Genomic DNA, 8,247 nt, shown 5'->3' with positions numbered 1-8,247 from the left:
AGTGCCCTTGGGCAAGGCACCTAAAACCAAGATTGCCCCCCCGGGCACACCTACCGTGTGCTGCCCACTGCTCCTGCTACCGGTGCTAGTTCACTGGTTTGAGGTGATGGGTTAAATAATTTCACTCACTTCACAGTGTGTGTGACAAATAATCACTTTCACTTCACTGTTCACGAGGCAGTATGGAGCAAATAATGAAACAAAATTATACTAACATGTATTTTGTTAATGGCCCCAGATCACTGGACAGTATGTAATTTACCAAAGTATAAACATCAGAGAAAACCCAATAGCAAAATACCTATTGCAGCAAACTTACCATTTTCAATGAAGGACCGAAGGTACCCTGCCACTCTGCATTTGTCCTCAAGAGAGCATTCCTCCTCCTCGTCATCTTCATCTTCTGTGGCAGGCCACACTATTCTTTGTAGAATAGACTGCATAAAACAGAGCACCTTGGATAAATGTTTCTCTTAAATGCTACTAGATAAAATTTGCTGAATTTGTTCACCTTTAATAGCTTTGCTAATCTTGTAGTGTTAAAACCCATCAGTGACATTTAAATGCAATCGTATTAAATGCAAACCAGCTGTTCAACTAACCCAAGCACACAAAATACTACATTGGTGTTTTGTGTCAACAATAGATGTGTGTCCTTCATAAATTAACCAAAAACCTTTACTATTCAGATTTAAACGATGTGACCTTACCTCACAACAGGGAGCAGTCTCTGATTCCCTTGGTAAGAAAAGAGGAATGATGTCTGATCTTTCTGTCAGAAGCGGCCATACCATGGTCTTCTTAAGCCCTTTCCTCAGCTGTTTGACTTGATGGCTTGTTCGTGTTATGACCTACAATAATGAGACCAAACCAAAATGGCATCCAAAGAGATTTTTTATATGTATATGAAAAATCTACTTATTCACATCTGAAGTTTTGATGTGCTTTTCTAGTTAAAATTTAAATTTCTTGGGGAGAGTAAGTCAGTACTTACAGCGTGGAATAGTAGACGTTCATACAGCCACTTTCGGTTGGTTTGTGTGACACCTGGCAGGTCCCAAGCCAGAGCCAGCTCGAGAACATTTCTTTGTTACTGTTCTGTTAGTTCAGCACTGCCATCAAGCTAGGACAGAGAAAAAAAATTGTAAACAGTAGTAGTGATGGCTATTTAATCATGTCTTTAAATTCAATATTTAGTGAAATAGTAATTCTTCAAAATAATGGCACAAAAATGCAAACCAGCTGAATAGTGCTGCGGATATCAATATCAGGGCAATCCTCAATCTGAACTGTAGCTGTTTCAGGTGAGCCACTGAAAATAACATGGATGATTGCAGGGCTTATACCAGACACACATGGTCCACCATGAATGAATGAATGCCCCATTATTCTTCCTAGGATCAAACATAATAAATGCACTTAGTGTAACATTGCACAAGAGGTCAGAACAAACTTTGTGCACTGATTATTTAGGAAAACCCATAGAACACTCAAATGTTGTTTTACTGTGTCTTGTATCTGTATTCAATCTACTTTTCGTCTTTATAGTTACAATTAGAATAATGTAACACAAGTAATGTTGTTACCTTTACAGCTGCATGTGTATTATTATTTTTGAATTAATCTCTCTTATTTCTGTACATTACTGTCTTACCTGCCACCAAAAACATGTCACTCTCAAGCAAGGTCTGAGAAGTGGATGGAGTCAAGTGATCTGGCTCACCATCAAACAGTCTTGTAACATCTGTGTTCCCTGAAAAGAGTACAGCTAGGTTATCTTCGTAAGAGAAATCCAAGTAGTCACACAATTAACTCTCATTCACATCACAAACACATAACATATTTTCTATAAAGTCTAACTATAAAATACATACCAAAATTAAAATGAAAACCAGACTGTACTAGAGAAACTGCCTTTGAGAAGAAGAATCTCTTCACCCCCTCTCCAACAGCAACATCCCCTAAAGGAAGAAAAAAAACATGAAGTCATGAAGTCAGCCAAACAATGACTGGATCTCTATTATTTTCCCAATACAGAGACAGACCCTTCCAGTTTGCAGCTGATAGGGCTTGCCCTTTGTAGAAGGAGATGAGGGATCTCTGTTGATCCGTAATACTTTCCCGCAAGTCCTTTTGCAGGACTACTGCCTTTCTGGTCTCATACTTTGAAAGCAAGCCGGACTTGTAGGGCCAGTCTGCTCTAGTTGCATCATTTTCACATTTCCACTCTGAAAGACCCATTTGCATGGATCACATAAATCAAGCGAAATAGATTTAATCTTAGTTGAATATGTAATTCATTGCCATTTGTCTGGTATTTTCCTAACTTTATTCCTGTGCTATGGACTACCTGGTTTTTCCCCTACAAGTGACTTTTCTTCATCTTGATGAGATGCTGCATGTTTCTGCACTCCCATTTCAACTGACGATTGCTCTGCTCTTGCTGAGACTATGGTGGAGTCCAATATGATAACATCTGGTTCCTCTACCCCGCTGGACAGCTTCAAGGCATCACTATTGTTACAGGATGGGACCTCTGCTGTGGAACTACGGGTCTGCCTCACCTGACTTTCAGTAACAGACTAAGGTTCAGCACCACTCAATGAACTGTGAGAGGAATTAGCAGAGATTTCAGCATCCATCACTAATATATAAAGTGGATTTACTAAAAAATGAAAAATTCAATGATTTTTCCTACCTTGTGCATTCAGTGATGTGGTTTTTCATTTTATTTAAAGGAATGTTAGTGTCACAATTCAGGCATTTTGTGAGTGGTCCTTGTTGCTGGAGAGTTGTCAGGCTCTACAGACAGTGTAGAACAAAGCATACATTTCACCTACTGTCAAGGTGAATGGATGAGTGAAAAACTGAAAGAATCAAATCTCCAGAAATACCTGGTTAGAGCAAAATTGCCTGCAGTTAAATGCTAGCAAGTCTGAAGTTATGGTTTTTGGGATGAATAAGGATGACAGTGGTTTAACCGATTTGTTAGGTACATGGGAATCAAATGTTCGTCCTAAAATACGAAATTTAGGTGTCATTTTTTACTCCGCTCTTATGTTTGACCATCAGGTTAAAAATGTGGTTAAAAATTGTTTTTATCAGTTGAGGATTATTGCGAAAATTAAATCATTTTTGTCTGTTGCCGATCTTGAAATAGTGATTCATGCTTTTATCTCTTCCCGATTGGATTATTGTAATGCTCTTTATGTAGGACTTAGTCAGTCTCTTATTTCAAAATTGCAGCTGGTTCAAAATGCTGCCACGAGACTACTTACTGGTACTAAGAAAAGGGAGCATATTACACCCGTTTTAGAACGGCTTCATTGGTTGCCGTTAAAATTTCGTATACAATATAAGGTGTTGTTGTATGTTTATAAAGCTGTTCATGGCTTGGCCCCGGAATATATCAAGGACTTGGTGCTTATGAACACTGGTAGATCACAAAGGTCTTCTAATTGTTTACTGCTCTTTGTTCCAAGAACACGTCTTAAAACTAAAGGGGATCGAGCTTTCTCAGTAGTTGGCCCTAGACTGTGGAATGCGCTTCCCCCGATATTAGATCTGCTCCAACAGTCGATGTTTTTAAAGTTCGTGTGAAAACGTATTTGTATTCTGTGGCTTTTAATTCTTGAATTTGTTATTGCATGTTATGTGTCTGTTTGTTTTTATGCCTTCTATTTTCATTTCTTTTCGGATGTACAGTCCTTTGGTCTACGTTGTGGTTGAAAGGGCTATATAAATAAACGAGACTTGAGACTTGACTTGAGAAATCAAATCAAATCTTGCAGATTGCAGAACGGCATTATTGTAAGACCAATGCATTTTAGCTCATTGTCTTTATCAGGGTCTACAAACAATATGGAAAAGATAACATAATATACATTTGGTGTATAATGTGATAAAAAAAATAATAATTTTGACAGTTCTGCAATGTGATTTGCCAACATGTGGGCAGCAGAAACAAATTGTGCACACAAACTGACATTTCACCTCCTATGCTATGATACGGAAACCTCTTATAACAATTGCTTATATACACATTCAGAAACATTATTACTCATATGCAGTCATGCTTCTAACCACCTAACAGCTAAAGTAATGTGACACACAGTTGATCTGAGCTAGCCATTTGAACTACTTTATTATTACATGCAAATAAATTCTGAATCTAGTCATTACTCACGTCGTCCAAAGCAAGACTTTTCTGCAGTGGCCTTATATAGATCAATGCTTGTCCAATTCCACTCAATGGGCTGTGGAGATATTCCACTGTGTATCCAGTATCTGGGCTTGGGATTGTGTATAGTTTACGGCTTCGTGTTGTACCAGAGATTCTCAGCAGTTCAAACCCTCCTGTGTCTTTTAGCTGAGGGAAGGTATCCTCAATCTTCGCCTTTACCATTTCTGGATCATCATTCCTTCCTGTAAAACACAGTCCTTACTGTATATTACTACAATAAAGGTACACATTAACAGTAAAAAATAGTTAAACTAAATCTTTACATATGACATGTAGCATCACCTTGGAATGTAATCCGTTTTTCCCCAAGTCCAGCTGCTGCTAGATTAAATCTGACTGCTTTGGCTGGCACTGTGTCTGACATATGATAATTTAAGCAGAAGAAGGTGTGTGTGTAAACAGCGTGGCATGCTTTCTTGGAAGATTTATGGATCAGAGATGAAAGTGGTGTTGAGGAAGGCCTCGCTCTGTAAGGGGCAAACAATCTTGCGACTTCAGCTTTAAATTTTTTTATATTTTGCTTTTCCCCTTTTAAACAGCTTAAATCAATTGCAATTTTATTTGCAATCATTATACCCACTGAGAAACTACTACCTACAACAACGTGAAAATGATAGACGTTACACAGAGCAATACGTTGGTCGTCCAAATGACTAACCCAGAAGACAATTATGTTCTCTACCTGCCGAGTTTTTTTGCTACAGTATGATAAAAACGGCTGACTGAACTGATTGAAAAGCTCGTTTTGAGCAGACAGAGAGACTAACCAAGCAGAAATAACATATCGTTACTTACCCTGAACAGCGTTCCGGGGAGTGGAGCTAGCTGTGATAGCATTTGGTAACGTTAACGCTGTGCTGTTGTGATGTGAACTTGGACCAGGAACAGCTTCATCACCAGTACGCTGCTCCTGCAACACTCTCTCAGGCTGAGGCGAAGACATGCAATCTAAGCGGTTAGCAACTTCTCTGAGTAACTCAGAAACTGACTTGTTTTCTGCAGCCATGTCCTTCATAAACGTCACACCTGTACGGCTCCACCCTGTCTCTCTTGATTGACAGACGAAGAAATTTCATGAAATGATGAAATACGGCTATGAAATAAATACTGACTTTGAAAAATAAAAATATGAAATCATATTTCACAATAATAAGTAAATTTATATAACAGAATGCAATATATTTCACAATAATGAATTGTATTTCACAATATCATTCTCATATATTTCATAATACTTTTGAACACTTTGGAGTTCCATATTTGATGGCTCGTCAACTACATCCATTAATCTCAACACTACGGCTTTAATACCAATACTAAATAGACTCGCAGCATCCACAAAACAAATTTAAGAAACAAACTTAATACTAACGGACTGCTAGGAATGTTACAGTGAAAAATGTGTCTGTGTATTAAGTTTATCACTGATTGGGAGGAACGGCCTCCCTGATCTGAATCCGAGTGGTGTTCAGTTATTGGACTTCTGTGCAATGCATGGTTTGTCCATAACGAACACCATGTTCGAGCATAAGGGTGTCCATAAGTGGACATGGTACGAACATGCCCGGGGCTACAGGTCGATGATCGATTTTATAATCGTATCAACTGATCTGCGGCCCTCTGTCTTGGACACTCGGGTAAAGAGAGGGGCAGAGCTGTCAACTGATCACCACCTGGTGATGAGTTGGCTCAGGTGGCGGGGGAGGAAGCCGGTCAGACCTGGTAGGCCCAAGCGTATAGTGAGGGTCTGCTGGGAACGTCTGGCAGAGGCTCCTGTTCGCTGGAGCTTTAACTCGTGCCTCCGGCAGAATTCCGACTGCATGCCGGGGGAGGTAGGGGACATTGAGTCCGAATGGACACTGTTCCGGACCTCCATTGTGGAAGCGGCCGTGCGGAGCTGTGGCTGCAGGGTGGTCGGTGCCTGTCGTGGCGGTAACCCCCGTACCCGATGGTGGACACCAGAGGTGAGGGGGGCCGTGAAGCTGAAGAAGGAGGCTTACCGGGAATTATTAGCCCGGGGGTCTCCGGACGCAGCTGACGGGTACCGGCGGGCCAGGCGGAACGCGGCTCGGGCGGTCGCAGAAGCAAAAACCCGGGCGTGGGAGGAGTTCGGTGAGGCCGTGGAAAGTGACTTTCGGTCGGCCTCAAAAAGGTTCTGGCAAACCATACGGAGTATCGGGAGGGGGAAGCAGCTCCTGGTTCCTACTATTTATAGTGGGGGGGGGGGCTGTTGACCTCACCTGGGGACATCATCCGGAGGTGGAAGGAATACTTTGAGGACCTCCTCAACCCAGCCTCCGATACATCTACGCATACTGCCTTTGAGACATCTGAGGGCGCAGAGCCCGAGGGTGCTGGGGGGGGCTTGCCCATCACTGAGGCTGAGGTGGCCGCGGCGGTTAAACAACTCCGTGGTGGCCGGGCCCCGGGGGTGGACGAGATCCGCCCGGAGTACCTGAAGGCTCTAGATGTTGTGGGGCTGTCGTGGCTGACACGCCTTCTCAACAGTGCGTGGAGGTCAGGGACAGTGCCGCTGGATTGGCAGACTGGGGTGGTGGTCCCCTTATTTAAGAAAGGGGACCGGAGGGTGTGTTCCAACTACAGGGGGATCACACTTCTCAGCCTCCCTGGGAAGGTCTATTCCAGGGTACTGGAGAGGAGGGTGAGATCGATAGTCGAATCTCGGATTCAGGAGGAACAATGCGGTTTTCGTCCTGGTCGTGGAACACTGGACCAGCTTTATACCCTTGCAGGGGTACTGGAGGGGGCCTGGGAGTTTGCCTATCCAGTCTACATGTGTTTTGTAGATTTGGAAAAGGCTTACGACCGGGTTCCCCGAGGTGCTCTGTGGGGGGTGCTTCGAGAGTATGGGGTCCGGGGTCCACTGTTGTAGGCGATCCGGTCCCTGTACGAACGGAGCAGAAGCTTGGTCCGCATTGCCGGCAATAAGTCGGACGTGTTCCAGGTGCGTGTTGGGCTCCGCCAGGGCTGCCCTTTGTCATCGGTCCTGTTTATCATATTTATGGACAGGATTTCTAGGCGCAGCCAAGGCGTTGAGGGTGTCCAGTTTGGTGACCTCAGGATTGCCTCGCTGCTTTTTGCAGACGATGTCGTCCTGTTGGCTTCATCTGCTGGGGATCTCCAGCAGGCACTGGGGCGGTTCGCAGCCGAGTGCGAAGCGGCAGGGATGAGGATTAGCACCTCCAAGTCCGAGACCATGGTTCTCAGCCGGAAACGGGTGGTTTGCCCTCTTCGGGTTGGGGAAGACGTACTGCCTCAAGTGGAGGAGTTTAAGTATCTCGGGGTCTTGTTCACGAGTGAGGGTAGGCGGGATCGGGAGTTGGATAGACGGATCGGAGCGGCGTCTGCAGTTCTGCAGGCGCTTAACCGGTCCGTCGTGGCTAAGAAAGAACTGAGCCGAAAAGCCAAACTCTCGATCTATTGGTCCATCTTTGTCCCTACCCTCACCTATGGTCATGAGCTATGGGTAATGACCGAAAGAACGAGATCGCGAATACAAGCGGCCGAAATGAGGTTTCTCCGCAGGGTGTCTGGGCTCTCCCTTAGGGATAGGGTGAGAAGTTCGGATATCCGGGAGGGCCTCGGAGTAGAACCGCTGCTTCTTCACGTCGAAAGGAGCCAGTTGAGGTGGTTTGGACATCTGGTGAGGATGCCTCCTGGGCGGGTACCCAGGGAGGTTTTCCATGCCTGTCCTACAGGGAGGAGGCCCCGAGGCAGGCCCAGGACTCGCTGGAGGGATTATATCTCTCGGCTGGCCTGGGAACGCCTCGGTGTCCCCCCCGAGGAGCTGGTGGGGTTAGCTGGGGAGAGGGAGGCCTGGGTGCCTCTACTGAAGCTGCTACCCCCGCGACCCGAACCCCGGACAAGCGGAAGATGATGGATGGACTATCTTGCATATACTAATGAAATGTGTGCACATGTCAGTTATTAACTGATGCATCTTGTCTTTATAGATTTTGAAGAGCTCTGACATGAGAGGGATC

The 8,247-nt window shown here is 44.3% G+C and overlaps 1 long non-coding RNA gene across 1 annotated transcript; it reads right to left on the bottom strand.

Annotated features, from left to right (window-relative positions):
- Positions 1–342: 342 nt before the first annotated feature.
- On the bottom strand, positions 343–1,122 carry LOC140580903 (uncharacterized). The gene is made up of 3 exons (XR_011984064.1): positions 995–1,122; positions 711–851; positions 343–437 (listed from the first exon to the last, which is right to left on the bottom strand). It is a non-coding gene; the product is annotated as an uncharacterized lncRNA (long non-coding RNA).
- Positions 1,123–8,247: the final 7,125 nt, after the last annotated feature.

Source organism: Paramormyrops kingsleyae, chromosome 19, assembly GCF_048594095.1.
Source record: "Paramormyrops kingsleyae isolate MSU_618 chromosome 19, PKINGS_0.4, whole genome shotgun sequence".
Taxonomy (NCBI): domain Eukaryota; kingdom Metazoa; phylum Chordata; class Actinopteri; order Osteoglossiformes; family Mormyridae; genus Paramormyrops; species Paramormyrops kingsleyae.
The sequence above is the reverse complement of the archived record's forward strand: the minus strand, read 5'-3'. Positions and strand labels throughout refer to the sequence as shown.